The sequence below is a fragment of the Corvus moneduloides genome, chromosome 2 (assembly GCF_009650955.1).
Source record: "Corvus moneduloides isolate bCorMon1 chromosome 2, bCorMon1.pri, whole genome shotgun sequence".
Classification (NCBI taxonomy): Eukaryota; Metazoa; Chordata; class Aves; order Passeriformes; family Corvidae; genus Corvus; species Corvus moneduloides.
In genome coordinates this window covers 68,176,299-68,196,145 of record NC_045477.1, presented here as the reverse complement: position 1 = coordinate 68,196,145, position 19,847 = coordinate 68,176,299, and the positions used below count along the sequence as shown (strand labels likewise).

Here is a 19,847-nt window from a genome sequence, read left to right as displayed (position 1 = left end):
AATAGAGGCCTCCATTCACATGCAGGTGATACCAAAGGAATTAAATACAGACTGCTGCGTTGTCTGCTTTCATTTCCCTGTCTAAGAAAATAGCTAACTTCATTGGGAAAATACAGGAACTCAGCACTGTTCATCTTGTCCAAGTATAATACGTGAAAGAAACTATTAATTCAAGCTTGCACTTATATTCTTCATAGCACTTAAAAATTCCTCCTGTCTTGTTGCCAGCCCTTCCCTCTTAATTAATCTCTGTGTGTATAATTTCCTTTTCCCCTTTCTTGTGACGTTGTTACACTGTCCTTTCTTGTTTGGACTTCGAAATCTAACCAGGTAATTGGGCAACAGCCTTCTCCAAATTTACTTCCCAGTGGCTAACTTCTCTAGCTGATGGAGTAGTGTACAGAGGAAGATAAAGACTGGGGAATGTGGGAATGCAGGCGAGGGCTTTCCCTTTACCATCCCTGGTACAGGTTATCTGTGAATCTGGAAATGGTATCAGTGTTCATTTTTCTCTTTTTTAAATATTGATGATAATACTTGAGGGAGGTGAGTGGTGTTGTAAAGCTACTAAAACTGGGCATTGTGTTAGTTTGGGTTGAGACAGTCTGGGTGTGGATTAGAGGTGCAGAGTTTCAGCACGTTTACTGAAGTAGCAAAATTAGCCTGAAAATTTACCCGTGGTATGTGTAGTTGGGTACTGAAAAAGTGCATCTGCTTTTGAGACAAATCAGATTCTGGTATTAGTCTTCATATTGAGACATTGAAAAATGGGGCGTTTGTATGTATTTATAAATAAGCATAGGATCTTAATGAGAAGCATTCTTTGTGGATGGCTCTCCTTAAAAGTTCTTGCATGAGTAAGTAACTGGAGATAGTTACTCCCTTCCATATCTGGGAGGTACTGAGGGTCAACCAAAGAAATTATTACCTTTGCATCATTTGCCTTTGTGTTCACAGGCATAAAACTTGGTATAATATCAATACAAAGGAGATAGTAGCTACCCTTTTTTCAAGAAGTGCTGCCTTCATTTTCATCAGTACAGATTGTGAATAGTATGAGATGTTCTTCACATCATGTCACATTAAAGGTTTACAGATTTTACCAGGATAATGGTTTCAGACAAATGAAAATGTGATTCAAGTTTTAGCTCTTGCGAATTGTAGCATAGTGGTGACGAGAAGCTGGAATCTTGGAGAGGCTGGCTTTGGATAGTATGTGATTTCTGTCAGTGTTTCTACTAGAATGAAGGGAGGAAGAACAATTTTGATCTTTCTCTTCAGATACCAGCTACATAAACACATAACCCTATTTGTGTTTAGTGCATCACAACTCTGTTAAAACTGAAATTAGAAAAGTAAAGTTTTAAAACTATTTTTTTCTGTCTTCGTACTGAATTATATCAGAGTTACAGTACATCCAAATGAATTATTCCTCTTCAGTAAGTCTTTCAGAAAGTGTATGATTACTATAATCAACCTGTTTGCCAAGACCTTTCGTACGGAATTTTTTGTGATTAAATCAGTCCTCAAAGCACACTTCAGTTTTGCTAACAGTAGTGCCTGATCAGAAGGCCATGAAGAACAACACAGAGTACATGGGTGGTCCCTTCGAAGAGAAGCTGATCTCCTCATTTGGGTCTGTCCAAAGACTCAGTAACTGTAAATTGTGTAATTTGCTTTGAGAGCAAAAAAGCTATTCAGTTATGTTAATCAGCAGTTGTGCATCATCATGGAGTTGAGCTGTGCTTTTCTTGTTCTGTTGGAGAATTTTATCTATAAATGTGTCATAAATGCTTCATTTTCAAGAAATTTATTTGGATTATTTGTACAAGACAAGTCATAGGTCAGGATACCCTTATGATAAGCATTTCACAAAGAAATTTTAAAGAGTCTTTAGAGTGAGACACTGGGTGATAGATGGACACAAGCAGACACACAGGAGAGCAATGAGGTGATTCTTACCGTAAAAAAAGGCCACACACAAGTCAAAACAAATGGAAAAACAACTCAGGCCTTAGCACATCAGCATCATGCTGGAAGTTTGAATGTGGACAAATCCTTGTGACTACAAAATGCACTATGTAGTGCTTGTATATATGTAAAAATGTGTTTTACAGATACTACACTTTATATATATACGCAAAGGCGGTCTTTTCTGTGTGTTTCACCCATCTCCATTTGATTGTTGCTTTGTTGTACAGAACTGCCTTGCTCTTTTTTGAGTGTTTGTCATTTCAGTACAGCTGGTGCTTGCACAGCAAAGGAACTCATTCATAACAGTGATGGTTCACTGCTCTCACTGGTTCTTCTTGACCTCCTCTTGTTTTTCCTCTCTACTCAGAAAGCAGCTCCTTGCATCAAATCTACCTGAGATGCATCAAAATTTATTTTCCCTTAGCTTTTAAAACCATTTGCAATCCTTTATGGTTGGAGTTGGTTGGTTTGGTTACACACACCCCGCCCATGTCTTGTCCTTGCTGTTGCCATTCATTTTCCTCCTATTTTACCTAACTGGTTGACATTCAGACCAATTCAGACCAGAGGATACATGCATTGTGATCTGTCATACTTGCTCAAAATTTTTGTCAAGGAGACAACTTTGTCCCTTACTGTGTTTTGAGTATCTTCTGGTCTCTGTCTTTACTGTGCCTTCTTTTGGAGACTTTGAGTCCTCCTGGATACAGATTTAATCTGAAGTTGGGCTTCATGATGGGTGGTCAAAACCGCTCCCCTGCTCCAGCAACCTGCTAACCCACCCATCAATAAAAGTTGAGAAAAAGATTTAAGACTGCCAGAGTCTGGTGAGGGAAGACAGGAGGCACAGAGTTAAGGGTTTTGCTGCCACTGAAAGTGGAGTGCACCTCTGCCTGTGGCAGCTGCTGTGCTCTTGGCACGCCTTTTATTTTGGTGCTCTAGCCTGCTCTGTGGATGGGGAGGGTGCTTGCAGGCAGGACTGGTCCTGATGGGTTGGCAGCCCTGTGCACAGGAAAAGAGGGTTACCAGTGCAGCACTTCTGTGTGAGCTGTGAGAGTAAGAAAGGTGAAATGTGATGCTGTGTGGTCAGCAACTTAGATGAAAAAAAAGGGGGGAGGGGAGGACAAAAGACTGTGTTAACAGTTTAATGGCAGCTGGGAGGTTTTTGCAGAAGTCTGGGAAGTTTATGACAGTTGTTGATAATAGCATGCAAATCCTTACGCTTAACAAAGCTTTAGTCAGCTATCAAGTGACATTAGCTACTGACATGGTGCTTAACTCTTACGCTGTAACATGTATAGCTGAACAAGAAGCGTGTAAAAAAGAGGTTGCTTCATGTCATTCCTGGCTGAAAATGCCACCAGAGGTTGAATGCTTGTCTTTTTGTTGTTGTTGTTGTTGTTGTTGCATTACTCTGTGTGTGAAGAGATCTTAAGGCAAAAGTGACTTGCCCAGGACTGGTTCCTCAGCCGAGGCACTTTCTGTGATGTGCTGTAATGGTTTGGTCCCTGTGGTTCTGTGGCGTTGGTGCTTTGTGTGCCGGAGCTTCCAGCATCCTGTGAGATGGCCTTTGCACGGCTGTGCTTCAAAGCTCACTCCTTCACCTCTGATTCGTGCAGCAGCTGGGGCACTGAAATTGAATCCTGCTATGTTGGAAGTAAAAAGGAAAGTCGGTTGTGGACTGTTTTTAGAGAAAACACTACGGACAAAGAATTTCCTCAAGGAGCCCAGAACAGGATTTGGTACTTCTGTGCATCTTTGTGGGAGGGAGTGGTTGGAGAGAGGAGGCAGCATTGGGCATACTAGGGCCAGCATGTATTTCAGGGATCACTTATATTTTCACTGATGGTAACTTTGTTTTTCAAATACATGATGTAAAAATGGGGCAAATAAGTTCCTAATATTTCTTGTATAGTTTCAGAAGTAAAACAAGATTCTTGAGTAGGGGATGGCTCTGCTGCATCTCTGATTTTTACCTCCATTTTTCTTTCTATTCAGTTGTCTTACACATGCATGTAACTTCAGTTGAAGTTAGAAAATTGGAAAAGTTCAAGGTCAGACTTTTTCCAGAACATGACCTCCGCTGTGTCGGGCATGAGCAGCCTGTGCCAGATAGATTCTTACTTGGCAATTATGTCTGCTCAGCAGTAACAAATGTAGCAAGGTACTAAAGAGTTTGTAATGCTCACTTTGAACAAGTTGATAAAACGTGATGGAAATAAGCCAGAGACTAATTGAGTGCAGTTTGTTAATAGTACTGCAGCAATTCACGGTAGTTTGAGTGTTGCCCATCAGCCTAGTTCCTCCCTCTTCTACTCAAAAGTACCTCTGCCATGCTGTAGAGAAATGGAAATACTTAAGTCCAGTAGTACATATTTCTCCTTTACCTTCCTCTTTACAACTGCCACCATCATCAGCCTTCATCATCCTTGAGTTTTTGGCAGTATTCTGCTTTGTTCAGTCAGAGCCAAGTCCTCTGGTTACTCTTCTGCAGACTGTGGGGAGGTGTGCTGGTGGTGGCAGGTGTCCCTCACTGTGCTCCGTGCTAGTAAACATTGGAAGAGATGTTAAGTGGCAGGCGCCAGGAAAGTATTAACCTCTTAAGTGTTTACTTAATTTTGACTTGAAGAATGAGCCTTAGATGTAAGTACTAAAGATCCTTCCACTAGTGGTTCTTGACCTGTGTCTTCGTCCCTCTGTTTGTCCCCCAAGAAATTAAAATTCTAAGTATTTTGTGCAAATGTTTTCTTTAGGTTGTTCTCTTCCAAGTGCCCAGTAGTTCTGTCACCTGCAGACTGAGAGGGTGAAAACTGAGGAGGCCAGTACAGAAAATAATGAGTAAAAAACCCGAAGGGAGTGCAATAGTTTTGGTGTTTGGTGTATCCCCCCGTACACAAGGCCTGAGTAAAGGGTAAAGTGTCTTGAAAACTGGATCTACATAACATGCAAGGGATGGTTATCAGATCAGTCAGGCACTGAGGTGAACATGCATGTGTAAATTTTCTCATTAGTCACTCTTTTCTTTCCTTTTACTCTGAATTCCTGTCCTTCTGTTCCATGATTTAGTGGAGCTATTAAAAAATCAAAACAAATTACTTGCTTTTTTCTTCTTTTTTTCCTCTGAATTTCTTCCCTGCTTCTGATCTGTCTCTTTGCAAATCAGGTTTATTCCCTCACTCCCTTCACTCGCCGGTAAGTACATTCAGTCTTGGCGGGGAAGAAGCATGGAATTGTCGTCTTCCTCTCCTTGCTCTGAAAAGTTTATCTGGCAAGTTAATGAATTTCCTTTATTCCCAAGAGCAGCTCAATAAAGGGGAGATTTCTTCTCCCAAGAGCAGTGAATGTGAGGTGATTGCCAGAGCATTGTTCTTCTAAATAGCTTATTTTTCTCTGTGGCTGGACCCTCCCTCCCCCCGGCAACTATTTTTAGAGTACTTGATTGAGTGATAATTTGTGTTTAGGCTTCCTTGAAGTACCCAGTAAGGTAATGCCGACTCGCGGGTGGGTTTGGTATTCTGGGTGGAGCTTCAGCACACTCGTGCACTGAAGCTCAGATGGAAAATGTAACCCAAGTTTTCCTAGTAGAGTACAGGGATCCCCGTGTCGCCAGTTTTCAGCTGGGCTGTTTGAGGTGGCAAGGAGAAGATAGATGACCATGATGTAGTGGTTGGATCAGTGCGCACAGTTCACACGTAAGCAGAAGTGTCCAGCAGCAGGGCCGCTCTGGCCCAGAGCTTTTGGATGACCGAAGTGCACAGCTGTAGGGAGAGGTGAGCCAACAACAGCTTCTCCCGGGGCTGCTGTTGCTGGCCGTCCTCACACAGAGCACTGTGTCCAGCGCTTGAGAATGAGACCCCCCGAGATCCGTTGTCATCTCCCCCCAGTGCCTTCAAGGCGTGAGGTACATGTTCAGTGTTCCTCAGAGCACGGGAGGAGTTTGGTATGTGGGCTTGGCCAGTCTGGCCTGCCTGCCTTGCAGCCTCCCTGAGGAACTTCCTCCCCTCTCCTGCACTCTCACTCGGTGCAGCTGGGTTGCACCCCGGCTGCTGCTTCTGCCTCTCTCTTCCCTGCTTTGAAAGGCTTGGAAACCTCGCTGCTGTCCTCTCTCCTTTGCTAGGAGATTGATGCATCTCTAACACAGTGTCAGTGTCCTGGGAAGAAGTGTTGCTTGCTTTCCCTGGCCTGTAACTCAAGGAGTCATTGGCCCAGTTGCAGTGTTGTGGTGGGATTGAATAATTTGTGCCAGTGACCCCTTTCAGAGGTCTATGGGCGTGACAGGTTTGAAATGATTCCTTAGTGGGCAGTTCCTGGCAGCTTTCCAGTGTTCTTTTAGTAGTGGTTTCTAGGTGTTGTAAAAAGCTTGCTTCACCTTAGGCTTAGGTCCTGTGTTGCGTGTCTGGAGACAGCTGAGCAGTTCTGTTGTGTTCTGGGTTCTGGTCATCCAGAATCTGAGGAGCTCTCACCTGCAATAACCTGCCAAGTAATTGCTGTTAAAAATTCTACTGATGCTGTTGGGCTGTCAGCTGGGATTAGTTTCTTTTGACATCTAAAACTCTCAGAAGTATTTATAGCAAAGGTGCAATCTGTGAGAGCGTTCACGGAAGTCAGCTAGCAGTTGTGCAGAAGACTGTTCTCACAGGTTAGCCCTAAAGCATTAGGGTAAATAATGGTTGTTTTGTTAAAGTAGAAATGTCTCCTTTAGGAACACCTTCTTGCAAAGGACCCTTTTGAGTAGGGAGCAGAGTGAAGGCCCATGCAGCACGACACCCTGCCTTGCTACTGTCATGATGACTTTCCGGCATGAATGTCACAGCTGCTTTAAAATCAGTTTCTCGTCCAGTTCCTTCCTATTTCATGGTTTCTCATAGCCAATTTTTCTATTCAAACCACTCACATTTAAATTTATTTCTGGACATAAATAATGAGTTAACATTTCAAAAGGCTTCTTGGTCATTTTGACTTTGAATGAGAATAGGCTCCAAGACCTAGCAGCTTTAGCAATATTTCTGAAGTATCTGAAGTGAAGAGATGATTGGGAAAATGACCTGGGTGTTAGTGAAATAGTTAGCATAGATTTCTCATATACTCCGTTCAAACCTTTTTGCCTTACAAAACCTCCTGTAGAATTGACAACCATGACCGCTGCCAGAGCATCATGACACACCTGGGTTCAGGTTAATATCTTATATGGGTGACTCACATCTTTGGTAATCTGATCCTGAAAAGATGTGGAGTGGTCATGGGCCAAAAAAAAGCATGTTGACCGTGCCACCTCACCTGTAAACACAATTCGAGGTTGCTCTGCTGCATCTTGGAAGTGCACAAGGGAGGTGCTGAAGTCTCCTGGAACACAGCTCTGCAAGCTTAGGTGGTTGGGGTAGATGCAGCTGTGGCAGTGTTGCTCCTCAGGCTCTGGCTGGAGGCAGGGCTGTGAAGTTGTGATGCATCCCAGGCACTTGCACTCCGCGGCAATTTGTGCATTGAAATGTAAAGCATTGATTGTAAAATATTGCCCACTAATTTACTGTCTTGTTGGAGCACAGCTTACCACAGATGTCCTTATGATGAACTTGCTGGTATATATTTAAATTTGTTTAAGAAAGTGTATGTATAACTTAGGTCATCTTCTGGATTATCTTGTGCTGTTTAGCAGGCTGAACACCCATCTCCTCCCGCTCCTGGTGGCATCAGAGGTGTTTGAGTGCTTTCACTCTTGCAGGCTTTTCTTAACTGTCCTGTTTTGGTGTACTCCTGTAGCTCTTTACATCTCTTTTCTAGTCAGCCTCTCCAGAGTACCCTAAAGTTATAGCAGAATAGCAGAAGTGGGAAATTTGGGCTTTCTTTTCTGTTTTGGGGTTGTCCACAGGTTTTCTGAACAGGAATGGTTTTGCTCTGAAGTGGTGCAAAGAACTAGATCAGCAACACTGGGAGCATTTCTGTAGCTCATTGTTTTGCTCTAAACTTGCTTGTGTTTGAGAGGTTATCTCTCCAGTCATAACTTTTAAGTTGTCTTAGTTCTTGAACAAAAGATTAATTTCTGCAGAACCAGATTACACTAGTGAAGTTTTCTTACTCGCCAGGAGTAGGTAGATGTGTGAATTTTTCAGATTTTGTGTTCAAAAGAGAAATATTTTCTTTTTTTTCCCATGTAGTCAAAATGAAAGTGAATATTCAGACTTGGGGAACAGGAAATAATAAACTATCCTTTTCTACCCAGAACAGACTGCTGCTTCTGCCAACTGGCCTCTCTGAGAGAGCCAGTGAAGTTGTCAAGCCCATCTGTTTTCATCCACCGAGGCAGCTGGAGGTGCAGACACACAACAAGCGAGGGAGGGAGGGTGGGGTTTATTTCTCCTTCCTTTGCTCCTGAGCAGCAGAAATTTTTTCTTGCTCACTGACAGCATCACCATTTCAACCCCGTCAGGATTTTGGTAGATGGAATGATCTGAAGGGGGTGGAAACTTCTCAGCCAGATAAAAGAAGCTGGTCTCAGCCTCACATGCATGTATTTCAGTGTCAAGCTGCTGTGGCTGACTGGGTCGCTGAGGGTAGGTGGAATAGTGGCCATTGGGGGCTGCAGATAGGATCCTTAATTTAAACAGCAAAATGGAAATTTTTTTTGATGAAGTAAAGGTCAGAAATGCTAAGGCTGCTATTAGCTGACTCAATCCTGGAAGAGATGATAAGAAAAGTGGTACTACCAGAAGTAGGACACATATAATTTATAATTTATCAGTGTATAGGAAAACACGTTTAATGTCCTGCTGTGCAATAAATGTATCCACTACAGGATCACCAAAGAGCGATAAGATGATCTGCTTGTTCTTTTAATTCACCTTTTTTTCACCTAGTTAAAAAGAAGTTGCTTTTATTCTTTATTGTCCACTTAATCTAAGAGCTTTATTTCCTGTGCTTGTATCTGTGGGATTAGAAGAGTGAATGACAACTAGGAGCCTGCCTTGAGGATTACGTATTTGCCACCACAGCGTATTTGGAGGTGCACCATGAAGTTCATATTGCGGGCAATTAGTGAAAACTGTTATTTCTGAAACGGGAAAATGCGATTAACTGAAGGCAGCCTGAAGGAGTGTGCTGGCAGCCTCTCGGCTGGCTTAGGGAAGAGGCAGGCTGTTTTGGAGGTAGGCACAGAAGTGCTATCTCACTGTGGTGTGTAGTTAATGGAACTAGACAGAGTTGTGGCATGACTGCATTCGGGGGTCACGGTGGTGAGGGATGCCATGATTCAACCTGATGTAGCAAGGGAGCCTTGGCAGGAAGCCACCGTGTTTATAAGAAGCGGAGTAGCCGCAACTGCCAGCGGCCTTGAAAGATTCCGCTGTGGCTTTCGCTATGAATAGCAGGCACGGCTGCTGAAAGCTCGGGTTAAAAAAAAAAAGTAGATACCAGCAGGAGATACCATGTGAAGGAGACATGAGTTCTGTCTCCCAATAACAATAAAAATTTGTCGTTCTGCACCTTTCATGGTTGTTCTAAGAAAAGGATTGAAGATAAATAATTCCAAAACACCAATTATGCTGATGTGTGGGAGGAGGGGGAAAGAGGAGAGCCACCGTAGTTCTGGTTTGTTTCAGTAGACCTGGAGAAGACGGACTCCTTACAGTCTGCTGCTCACCTTGTTGGATTAAAAGTCCTCTCCTATCAGTGGTTTTGTTCTGTTGCAGAAATCAGATGGGTTTGTTTTTATTTAAAAATGCTTTCTGAAAATGGTAGGCTGTATTATTAGCCCAACTGTAGAAATAGTGTCTTAATTGTTTTACTGCCACACAAATGCATCTCACTTGCAGCCTTACTTGGGATTTAGGTCGAAACTGTTAAACAAACTCCAAGTTCTGCAGTAGTTTTTATTTTGTACAAGGGATGTTCTTTTCTGTCTTATGGGAAGGGAAATCCCTGGAAGTTATACACCTCAGTCAAGGCTGAATCTGTCCCAATGTGTTTTGCAGTGTAGCTAGATTATATTTATGCATAAAGCATCAGATGTGAACTTCCTAGTCTGTGGCTGTGATAACAAATGAAGCGTAAGAGCCAGGATTTTTTGGCTGATGTGTTGTGAAACAAAGTGTCAGTCAGTTTTGCCTTCTCAATGTCGTTTATGTGAAAATGGTTTAAATTGCCAAAGATACACTAAGAATTTTTGGCCAAGCTTTTCCACTGCAAATCTGTTTCTCTACCATGAAGGGGGCATGGATTTTGCTTTTAACCTGCTATATTATTCCACATAAGAGATGATATAAATCAACTTTCAAAAGAAATTTTGTTTTCTTTGTTAGCTTTTCATTCTGCAGCCTGTTAATCTCTTTACTCTTTCAAGTCTTGGGTATCTTTCCTCTGGTGTGTTACTGTGAATGCTTAAAAGGATGCTGAGCCTTTGTGGTACCAGGTTCAGTCCTGGCTTTTGTTTCTTTCCGTGTAAGGATCAACTTCTATGAGATTCCTCCTATTTTGTAGCTCTGAGCTGGGCTTGCCTTGTTTTTTGTAGGGTGCCTGGTTGCCAAAACTCAGTGCCTTTTGCTGCTTCTGCTGTGCCTGGGGCATCTCTCCTGGCTTTGCTTGCCTCTCTCAGGGAGTCAGGACAAGGGCAGCCTGCCCCTGCCACCCTTTGCTAACCTGCCACAAGGTTGGTTGTGATGGATTGCATAAGCATAGTGCATGAAATCAGTGCAGAAGGGAAGGGGTGGAGGCGGGGGGAGTGCAGAGAAAGTTGCTGGGCATTATAGTTTTTCTTAATTGGTGCTTCTTGGTGTTCTGCATCAGAGGGAAATTTTACAAAACTTAGTTAGTTCACTGGTGTTATCTGCTTCTTCAGGAGTCAGGAAAGGGAAAACTTGAGCTTGGTTTGGTTACTGCTGGGTTTGAATTGCAGGTACAGAATGTGGGTTGAGCATATGATGAACCCTCCAGCTGGGAAGGGAGGAACAAAGAGATGGAATCTGGCTGGTCTACACTTTGTTTTGTAACTGAGTAACTAGATAAGAGTCTTTTTACCTGGTACCTTGTTCCTGCCCAGCATTCACACATAACATGCAGTTATGAGTGCTCTAGATTCCTGATAATTTGGTTAAATGTAGTGGTATTGTCATAAAATGTCTTGATGGGTTGCAGAGGTGATGATGCCAGTCCCCTGTCTTGTGATGTCTTTGTAGAGAATGTGACATTTCCTTATATACGTTGTTGACGTGTTTTTTTTTGTTAGACTTAACAGTGGAGTAAATCTCTGGGGAGCAGCATGTGTAAGAACCCCTTTCTCTTCCTCTCTGATACCTCTGCTGTTGTGATGAGAAAAATTACTTGAACCGGAGTCCTTGCCACATTGAGACTGTTATTAGCGAGACATTTTCCATGGGAGCTTTGGACTTTGGACTTGATGAATTTGCCCAGATCTCTGTTTACTGTAGAGCACAGTACAAACCACTCATGCCTAGATGTCTTCTGAAGAGCAGGGATCATTGTAATTTGTGTGCTAAGAAATTAATTTTGCAGCTGGCTTGGGTTTTGCCTGTGGATTTCAGTGTACAGTTCCTGGCTGCTTTTTTGTGTTCGTAAATTTACCAGACTCAGGAAGTGCCTAAAACTATGTTGAGGTGGGTTTTTTTTGTTGTTTTCGTTTTTTTTTTTTTCCCTTTTGCTCCCCTGTGGTAGAGTTCTGAAGCTGCTGGGTTGGAAAACTTCTGTATTGCAGAGCAGTGTAAATACATAGGGGGCTGTGATGCCATTAAATCTATTACAACAAATTGGTCTTGTAATGTCTGCATGGAAGAGCTAAAGTTCACAGTGCCATTTTGCATTGACTCCCAAACTTCCTGAAAGCCACAAGAGTCTTAGATTTTTGATGATTTGCTTCCAGCCTTAAAGACTAGCTTTGAAAGGAATAGCAAGCATAAAATCTAATCGCTTTAGGACCTCTCCAGTTGAATACATAAACTCTGAGAAGACCAGCTTCCTGTGAAAATCCTGGTTGACAAGGCAGGTTTTGTTTCATTTTTTAATGTTCTTGGGTTTTGGATTTTTGTCTGTAGACTCCAGAGTTGACAAAGTTGAGACCAGAGGGTTTCCAGCAGTCTGAAAGAGCCCTGTGAGGGAGTCGGGGTGCATTGGAGATTGGACGCCCTTTCTCTTCTATGCCTGTCTCTGTGCCCAGCACCAGGGTTTTGGTAGAGCACCTCATCTGGGGAAAGAAGCCTGGGTTTACTTTCTTGTTGCTGTGGCAGAAGTCAAGGTATGTGTAACTGATTGCAAAGACCTGAGGGTGTTTGGAGTGGGGAAGATGAGAAACCAGCTGGCCTGAGGACTGATCTGTCTGAGAGGTGGGGGAGTGCAAGTGGGTGTGGGGAATGGTGGTGGGGAGGGAGGGACAGGCACAACACATGGTGTGTGTGTCTTGCACCCTGTCACATCTCTGGACATTGTCCTCCACTGGGCAGGAAGGGGTTTACAGTCCCTGTGTGCTGCTGGCCTGGAGCAGGTGATAGCTGCCTGTGAGAGCATGAGCCAGTGGTCTTCAGTAGCAGACACCCACAAGAGGGGTTTTTTTCTCCTAAGTGAAATTTATAAGTTCTCTGATAAACTTCTGGTTTTGGCTGCTCCCACCTACGTGTCCAGAGCTTTCCATTTAGGTATTCAGCTTCAAAAGACGTTGAAGAACGTTTGGGTTGGGCCTCAGAGATCTAGAACTTAAAAACAGGCTAGTAGACCAGGACTTGATTTTTGGAAGGTCAAAGTGACTTCTCTTACTTGCCCTGAAGTCTAAGGGCAGAAATGCGCTATATCTTAAGAGCCTGCATGTAGATGAGAAAGGTGCAATCCATTTGCCAAATCGAAGAGCAGGTGATCTGATGACAGACATACCAGTAAGGGAAGCTCTGGGAAGTAAGCATAGTGATTCAAGAGAGTTTCCCAGTACAGATGTTTAAGTGAAATGTGGATTTCTTTCTTAGGGGGGAGGAGAGGGGGAAGGGAAGATCTTTGAAGATGTTTTGGTGGTGATGGTGCAAGTCACGGTTGAGAAGAATTAATTCAGTTGTGGACATGGTTACATTTTTACCTCTTCTGTGCTTCAAAATTGGGCAGAAAGCTGTAATCTTTCTTTTCCTAACCAAATTCTTCTTTCCGGGCACGGTGTAAGTGTGTGAACTCTAATGCTGAATGGAAGTGGCTGCAAGAGAGTTAGGGTGGCAATGCTAGTGTGACACCAGGGTTCTCCAGGGTTAAGACTGTCCAATTTAACACCCTGTCATTAATCATATTACCCACTTTCCTTTTTGAGTATCTTCTGTTCTGAAGACAGGGACATTAAACTTCATATTGCTCAGTGACCATAAATACTTCCTTGTGTTTGGGTCTGTGATGCACTAGCCAGTTAACAATTGTGTTACTTTAAAATTACCTACAGTGCCTGAAAGATGAAATAAGGCCTATGTGACCTTTTCAGGTGTTGCCTGGTGGTTGTTATCAAATACATTGCATTTGTGTCTTCCTCTTTGGGGCTGTTTCCTGTTTGAGTGTGGTGGGGTTACAGAAAGAGACTTAGGTACTTTTTTGTCCGTTTATAGATCTTGAAGAGTGGGAACTTTGGGTTCTTTTGGGAACAGCAAGAGCACAGGAGGAAGGCAGAGCATTCCTTGTGCAGTATATGGAAAACAGTTTTGAAGCTTGGAGCTGCATTTCCAGATACTCAAGTTGTAATTGACTTAAAATATTAAGGAAAATAAGGGAAACTGCTTTTATGGTGAGAGGTGATTGAAATGAAAGGCGCATGTTCAGGGGGCTATACCTTAGAACAGTTAGAAAAGCCTGGAAAACTTGATCTTCCCCAATATAATCCTTTTTTCTAATCATTTAGAAAATTGAAGATGCACATAGTGTGTGTTAGTTTTTATACAGCAAGACATCTTGGATAAAAGTGAGTTGTAGCTTGTCTTTTCTCCTTTTGACTTTTCTCAGTTTCTTGCCACAGATCATCTATTTCCTTAATGATGCTTAGACTCATCTAGATCTTGCTGCTCCTTCCATCTTCCCTGAGGCCATTATCAAATCATCCATGTTCTCATGACTAAGGATAAAAAAATGTGCAGATGCATGTGAGGGACAAAAAGAAGAATGAAAAAATTCCAAATCCCCCAAACACTGCAGTGCACATGTGGTTTGTCCCAGGAGAGATTTGGTAGACTGAACCCAAGATGGCACATATTAATTATGTTTCTTTGCGTCCTTTTGGAAGATGCTCAGACGCTGCAGAGCAAAGGACCTAAATTAATTCCATTTGTTTAAATACACTCATACCTTTTACATTTTGCTTTCTTTATGGTCAGCAGACTTGAGATTGTTCTATTACTGCTTGATCTTTTTTCCTGCCTGAGGCAAACATTTTAAATGTGCTAACAATGCATGAAGCCCTTTTTGAAACTCAGATTTTTTTCTTATTTAGAGCTACTCATACACCAAAAAACAGTACCAGTATGTTGTAAGAGAGGCTTTCCTCTTAGTACATTGATCTCTGCAATTGTGAAACTCCTTACAGAATAATCATCTAAAATTTCTGTGACAAAGATTTGGCTTCTTAATGCCAAAGCATTTCCTGGATTTAGTTTTTACCTAGTATTTGTCAAGACAGTGGCATTTGTTTTGATTTCAAAGCAGCTCAGTTTTCATCTGGAAGAAGTCTGAAGCTGTGTTTTTGGTTCCAGACAAGAAGCTGGAAGGCTAGCAATGCGTTCTTCCTTCTGCGGCAGGCTTCCTGTAGAAAGCTGCTGAACTGCCCAACTCTTCTGCACTTCACTGTGTGCTTTAGTAATTTGAAATGTTAATGCTCTGGAAATTATTGCTTTGGTAATATAACTATATTTGGGGATCATTGCATGAAGGTGATCTCATGCAGACTTGATATCTTTGTTATATAAATATATAATTATTTATATTATATAATTTATATAAACTATATATATTTAATGCCTTATATTTAATGGTAAATGTCTTAGCAATAAATGAAACTATCTAGAGGAGAAGGGTCTTCAATTTTTAAAATTCAAAATTATTCTTTTGAGAGCAGCTTACCATTTGCTCTTGATATATTTCATGTTTTGGCTTTCAGAATTCAGCATAGGTTAGTTGTGATTCTTTTCTCAGCCATTATTATTGGGGGGTGTGATAAATATTTCAGAGCTGGGAGTGATGAGTAAGAACTGGAAAATAAGGGAAGGTGATTCAAAGAAGCAGCAGGAGCCAAGCAGAATAAAGGGAACCATAAAATATCCAACAAATACTGATCTAGTAATATTAAAGAAACATATGTCTGACGTCATGCGGCATGACTTCTTTTAAAAGGGATTTGAAGTAGTTGCAGGACCTTGAAATTCCCAGATTTAGCCTTGTTTTTCCTACCTATGTGCTGGAGGCCATGTCTACATGAGCAGGTGATGTACAGCAGCAGATGGGAAAGAGGGGAGCAGTTGTTATTGCAGGCCCTTATTGCCTTCTTGGGGTTTGGAATACATTTTAGTGTGCAGCTGGAGAGGGGCTTCCGGTTTAGCTTCTTGCTGAAGCAACCTGGTTTACAGGCACTATGGCTCTCTTGGGAACTAGGGTGAGCTGATAGTCTATAGAAGCCAATGTGCTGGTACAGAGGTGGTCTCTGTTGGAAGCTGTCTCTAGAGACAGACACATCTGCAGGGGCAGTTCAGCTCTTCTGTCTTGAGTGTATTTGAAACTTAGGGTCACTAAACTAATTAGGATATTTATGCATTTAGAGCTTACATGTAGTGAAGCTCAACTTAACTGCTTGAAGATTGGTAAAAGATTGTTCCTTTTGTTGCAGAGTTTGTGGTCCTGTGATATAACTCTTGTTCTCAGTTACTGTTTTGATGAAAGATTTGTTGCACACTAAATTATCTGAAGTTTACAGCAGACCCAAATTTCCTTAAAGATCCCCTTCTCAGAAAGGTAAGAGGTCTCAGTTCATTTATTTACTCCGAACTTGGTTTGTGGAGGGATTGTCTCTTTATCTGTTATGCTTATTTGGCCTGGATATTCCTCAGGGCGCATGGATGAATCATTCATCTCTGTGCAGGGTGAGACACTTCAGTTTTTTTAATGAATAATTTGTGGCTGAACTTGTGCTTTGTTTTTTTTTCCTTGGGAGTTGCTGCTGCATTGATCAACCAAATAGGATGTAGCTACATAAAAACAATTTGCCCCTTACCGTGTACTGGAGGTTGTTACTGGGAGTCACAGTGCAACACACCACGTGCGTGCTGTCCATTTAGGGTGTAACCTTATAGAGGACCATTGCACCACGTCCCCTCTTGGCACCTGGAGGGTCAGTTAATTTCATTCCTTAGTATGCCCATATCTCCTACAAGCAGAATGTGTTGCCTTATAATAAATAGATGATTGGAACTTTAGATGTGTTTTGTAATTTGTGTATCTTGTTTAAAGTGTCATAATCACTTGGACTTTTCTTGCCCATCTGATAAATGAGCCGTAGAATTGTATAACTGTTAGCTTACACCGTAATTCATGTGTTACTTGTGCCTTGGACCAAAGGATGAGGGAAAGACAGTAACAGTCATGAAGGGTTTAAAATAATTGGACTTAAGTGAAACTCCCAAAAAGTTAATGCTCAGAATATTGAAATACGAATGTGTTTGAGGATTTCAAATGCGTAGGCTTGCAGCATGTCTAATTACCTTAAATTTCCTTTAAAATACCTTAAAATTCAGTTACCTATTACATGCAAATTACTGGGTTTTGTGTGCTACATGCAGGTTTTTGTAGCACGAAAGAGGTTGATTGCCCAAGTGGATTAATGCCTCTCACATCTGCAAGTCTTAGTTCAGATCAAAAGTGAAATAAGCCATATGTGTTCAGAATGGACATGTGCACAGATCACAAATGCTGCTGCACAGCCTGGCCTGGTTTGAGAGTTAAGAGCTCTTTTTTTCTGTAGGAAGGATTCGTGCTAAAATACTAATGTTTCATAAGCAGTACAGATTTAGCCTCAATTGTTACTGTTTTTTAATTATTATTTGGATGAACCCCCAAATCATTCTTATTGGAAAATTTCAGTCAAACTTTTTTTCCTTTTTTTTTTAATTTTTAAATCTGTGCTTCAATTTTCAAGTTGTATAGCCACAGGATTTGAAGGACTTGCATTGTCTGGCATTTTTCCAGCTAGTCCAGCTGTCTTCAGAGGAACTGAGTAGCTTGGCAAACTGTGGTGTGGGCTCCTTTGTTAAATGTATCAGAGAGTGAGAGAAACAGGCAGTAGCTGTGGTGAGGGCTTTATTGTATGAGTACTTTCTGTCTTTTCATCTTGATCTCCTAAAAATCTCTCTTCTTCCAAGGCTTCTCTTTTTTTGTGCCAAGTTTCCTGAGGATGTTCAGACATGGCAAGCCTGGAGTTACTACTCTGCTGTCTTCTGTGGAGCTGCTGGGGGAGCAGCAGGATGTCCTGTTGCATGTTTCTCTGGTGTCTGTACTGCCCTGAGATGTCCTGCAAAAATATGTGACACAGGCTTTGTCCTGGGGGTCTCCAGCTACAGGAATGGCCTCTGAGCATCCTCCAGGAAGGCAGGAGCAGCTTTCTCATCTTTCAGTCATGATGTATGAGGGATAGGATTTCTGAGACTTGTTAAGACCACTGGTGAATGTGGGACTGGGGTTCTCAGGTGCTTATTTGACATGGCTTACTTGGAAGTATGGATGAACAAATACAAAGATTAAAGCAAGCAGTGAGCTGCAGGTGTGGACACTTCAGCAAACACAGCCGAGAAAAATCAATTTTTCACAAATGAAAGAGGAGGGAAAAAATCAATAGGGAAAGGACTGTTATTTTCAATTTAAAGCCAGAGGAGTTAGGGTTTGATCTTGAAGTTCATGCATTCCTGTTCTCATTCACGTATTGCATGGCTCTTTTATTGGGAGAACTGTAGACTATGTTGTATAGTGATCATTAAATATAAATGGTTGAAAGACTGTGAAATGCTCCCCATCCTTATTTATTTATTTACTCATCTGCCTGCAGACACTTCTCCCACTGTAGTTAACTCTTGTGGATGCCACCTCCCTGTAGTATTGGAGTGCATTGAGATTTCTGTGCTGTGAAGTCCACCAGCCTTTTCCTCCTGCATGTTTTGACAATATTTAAAGCACACAGATCAGGCTGTAGTTATTGATCTGTGTTTGTTTCTTTTCACCAGACTGTGATTCCATCTGTCTACCTGATGGTGTGAGTGCCCCACAAAAACATGACCAATATTTTAAGTAGAAATACAGAACTCTACTTCGCAGTACACTCTGCATGAGGTCTGGTAAATACAACGTGAGTGGACAGAACCAGGTGGAATGCAGAGGACCCTTTTGTCTCATCTTGGTGAAGCCTGCTGTAGTGGCAGGGCATAGTGCCAGTTTTTGATGTTAAAAACAGAAGCAAACCAGTATTTTTGGCTGATTCCTAATTGCTAAATTCCGCATTGCCAAACACATGTCTACGAGCAGTAACCGTGTGAGAGCCATGCTACTTGTAAATCCCCTTGTCTGGGACGTAGTAGGCAAAAGGGTGTATGACTCTTCCTTTACTGAAGCTCTGCCTGCTTGGAAGCAGGTGCTTGCTAGGTCTTGGCTCCAGTGGCAACTCAGGAAAGCAAGCAGAAGTGATCATTAGGAAGGTACTGCCAAATTCATGAATGATCTGCAAAACTACACATCTGTCACTCTCTTTAATCTGTGATAACTACTTCTTCTAGTATATATATTTTAACTTAATTGGGATTATTTCTCTGCCATGTATGACTCCAGCTATGCCAGTTCAAAAGTCTTTTGGGGGAGGCACCCACACCCACTAAAGGCTTAGAGGTTCTGTAAAGGTGGGTGGGAGAAATAAGTCTGTCCTGGTTTGTATCAGTTAATTTCTTTGCTAAAGCAGCTTACTGCTCTAGTGCAAGAATATCAAGAACACTTTGCTGAGGAATGTGTAAGTGCATGTATATATATGTATTTGTATGTACTCATTCATGAATATGTTTAGTGTGTGTAGATGGATATGAAATACGTCAATAAGGGAAGGTGACCTAGGCTTATTTCATTTAACACCTGGTGGAGGTACTGTGCTCAGGTAAATGTGTAGCCAGCACAATGCTGTGGTCAAGGGAGAGCTAAAAAGCCCTTATAGATCTTGTGTGGGCTGTGGCAACCTCCAGAGTTGCCTGTTCCAGTGTAAATTGTCTGTAGAGAGAGTCTAGGACACCTTGGATCCCCATCTGATTATTTTGTTTAGATGCTTGACATTAGGAGGAAACAGACATAGACTACAATGGCAAAAAATAATGTAAAAGCTAGGAATTTTCAAACTGAATGACTGAGGCAACTAAATGTGGATCTGACTTGGAGTGGGGTGTGTCTGAATGGCTGAGATGCTCTTTAAAATGCCTCTTAAGCTAATACGTAAGGACTTTTGAACTAAATCATAAGAAGTGTACAAATGGCAAACTAATTACCATGTGAGAACACATTCCCGTATTCCAGGAGCTCCATTGAAAACCTGATACCCCAACCTCACCCCATCATAGGTTGCTACATACTCAAAAGTTTAGAGTATTTGAGTGTGTTTTTGTTCCCTAATGGGAAATACTGGATCTGAAGAGAGAGAGGGGGACCACTGGCTGGGACAGGTGTGCCCGAACCCTCTGGCACATTGTGTCACTGTGTGGAGAGTGGTGGGAAATCACAATTTAGTCTGGTGTTACTCTCCTTCCCTGGCAGTTTCTTGAGGCTGTGCAACTTTTTTCCCCGCCAACTTCTGATGTGAAGTGAAGCTGGTGCATCTAATCAGGGAGGGTTGTTGCAGGAAGAATCCTTGC

General features: G+C 42.0%; 1 protein-coding gene across 6 annotated transcripts in view; it reads left to right on the top strand.

Moving 5' to 3' along the window:
• The window catches only part of KLF12 (Kruppel like factor 12), a 236,053-nt gene that overhangs the window by 20,706 nt on the left and 195,500 nt on the right, over positions 1–19,847 (top strand). The window contains exons 1-2 of one of the 6 annotated variants that reach the window (XM_032099952.1): positions 12,012–12,211; positions 15,806–15,930. The exons of 4 other annotated variants lie outside the window; for them this stretch is intronic. The gene's annotated coding sequence lies outside the window, so the exon portion shown is untranslated. Of the gene's footprint in view, positions 1–12,011; positions 12,212–15,805; positions 15,931–19,847 lie in introns of those variants that run through there. One more of the 6 variants, XM_032099953.1, reaches the window with a different exon arrangement.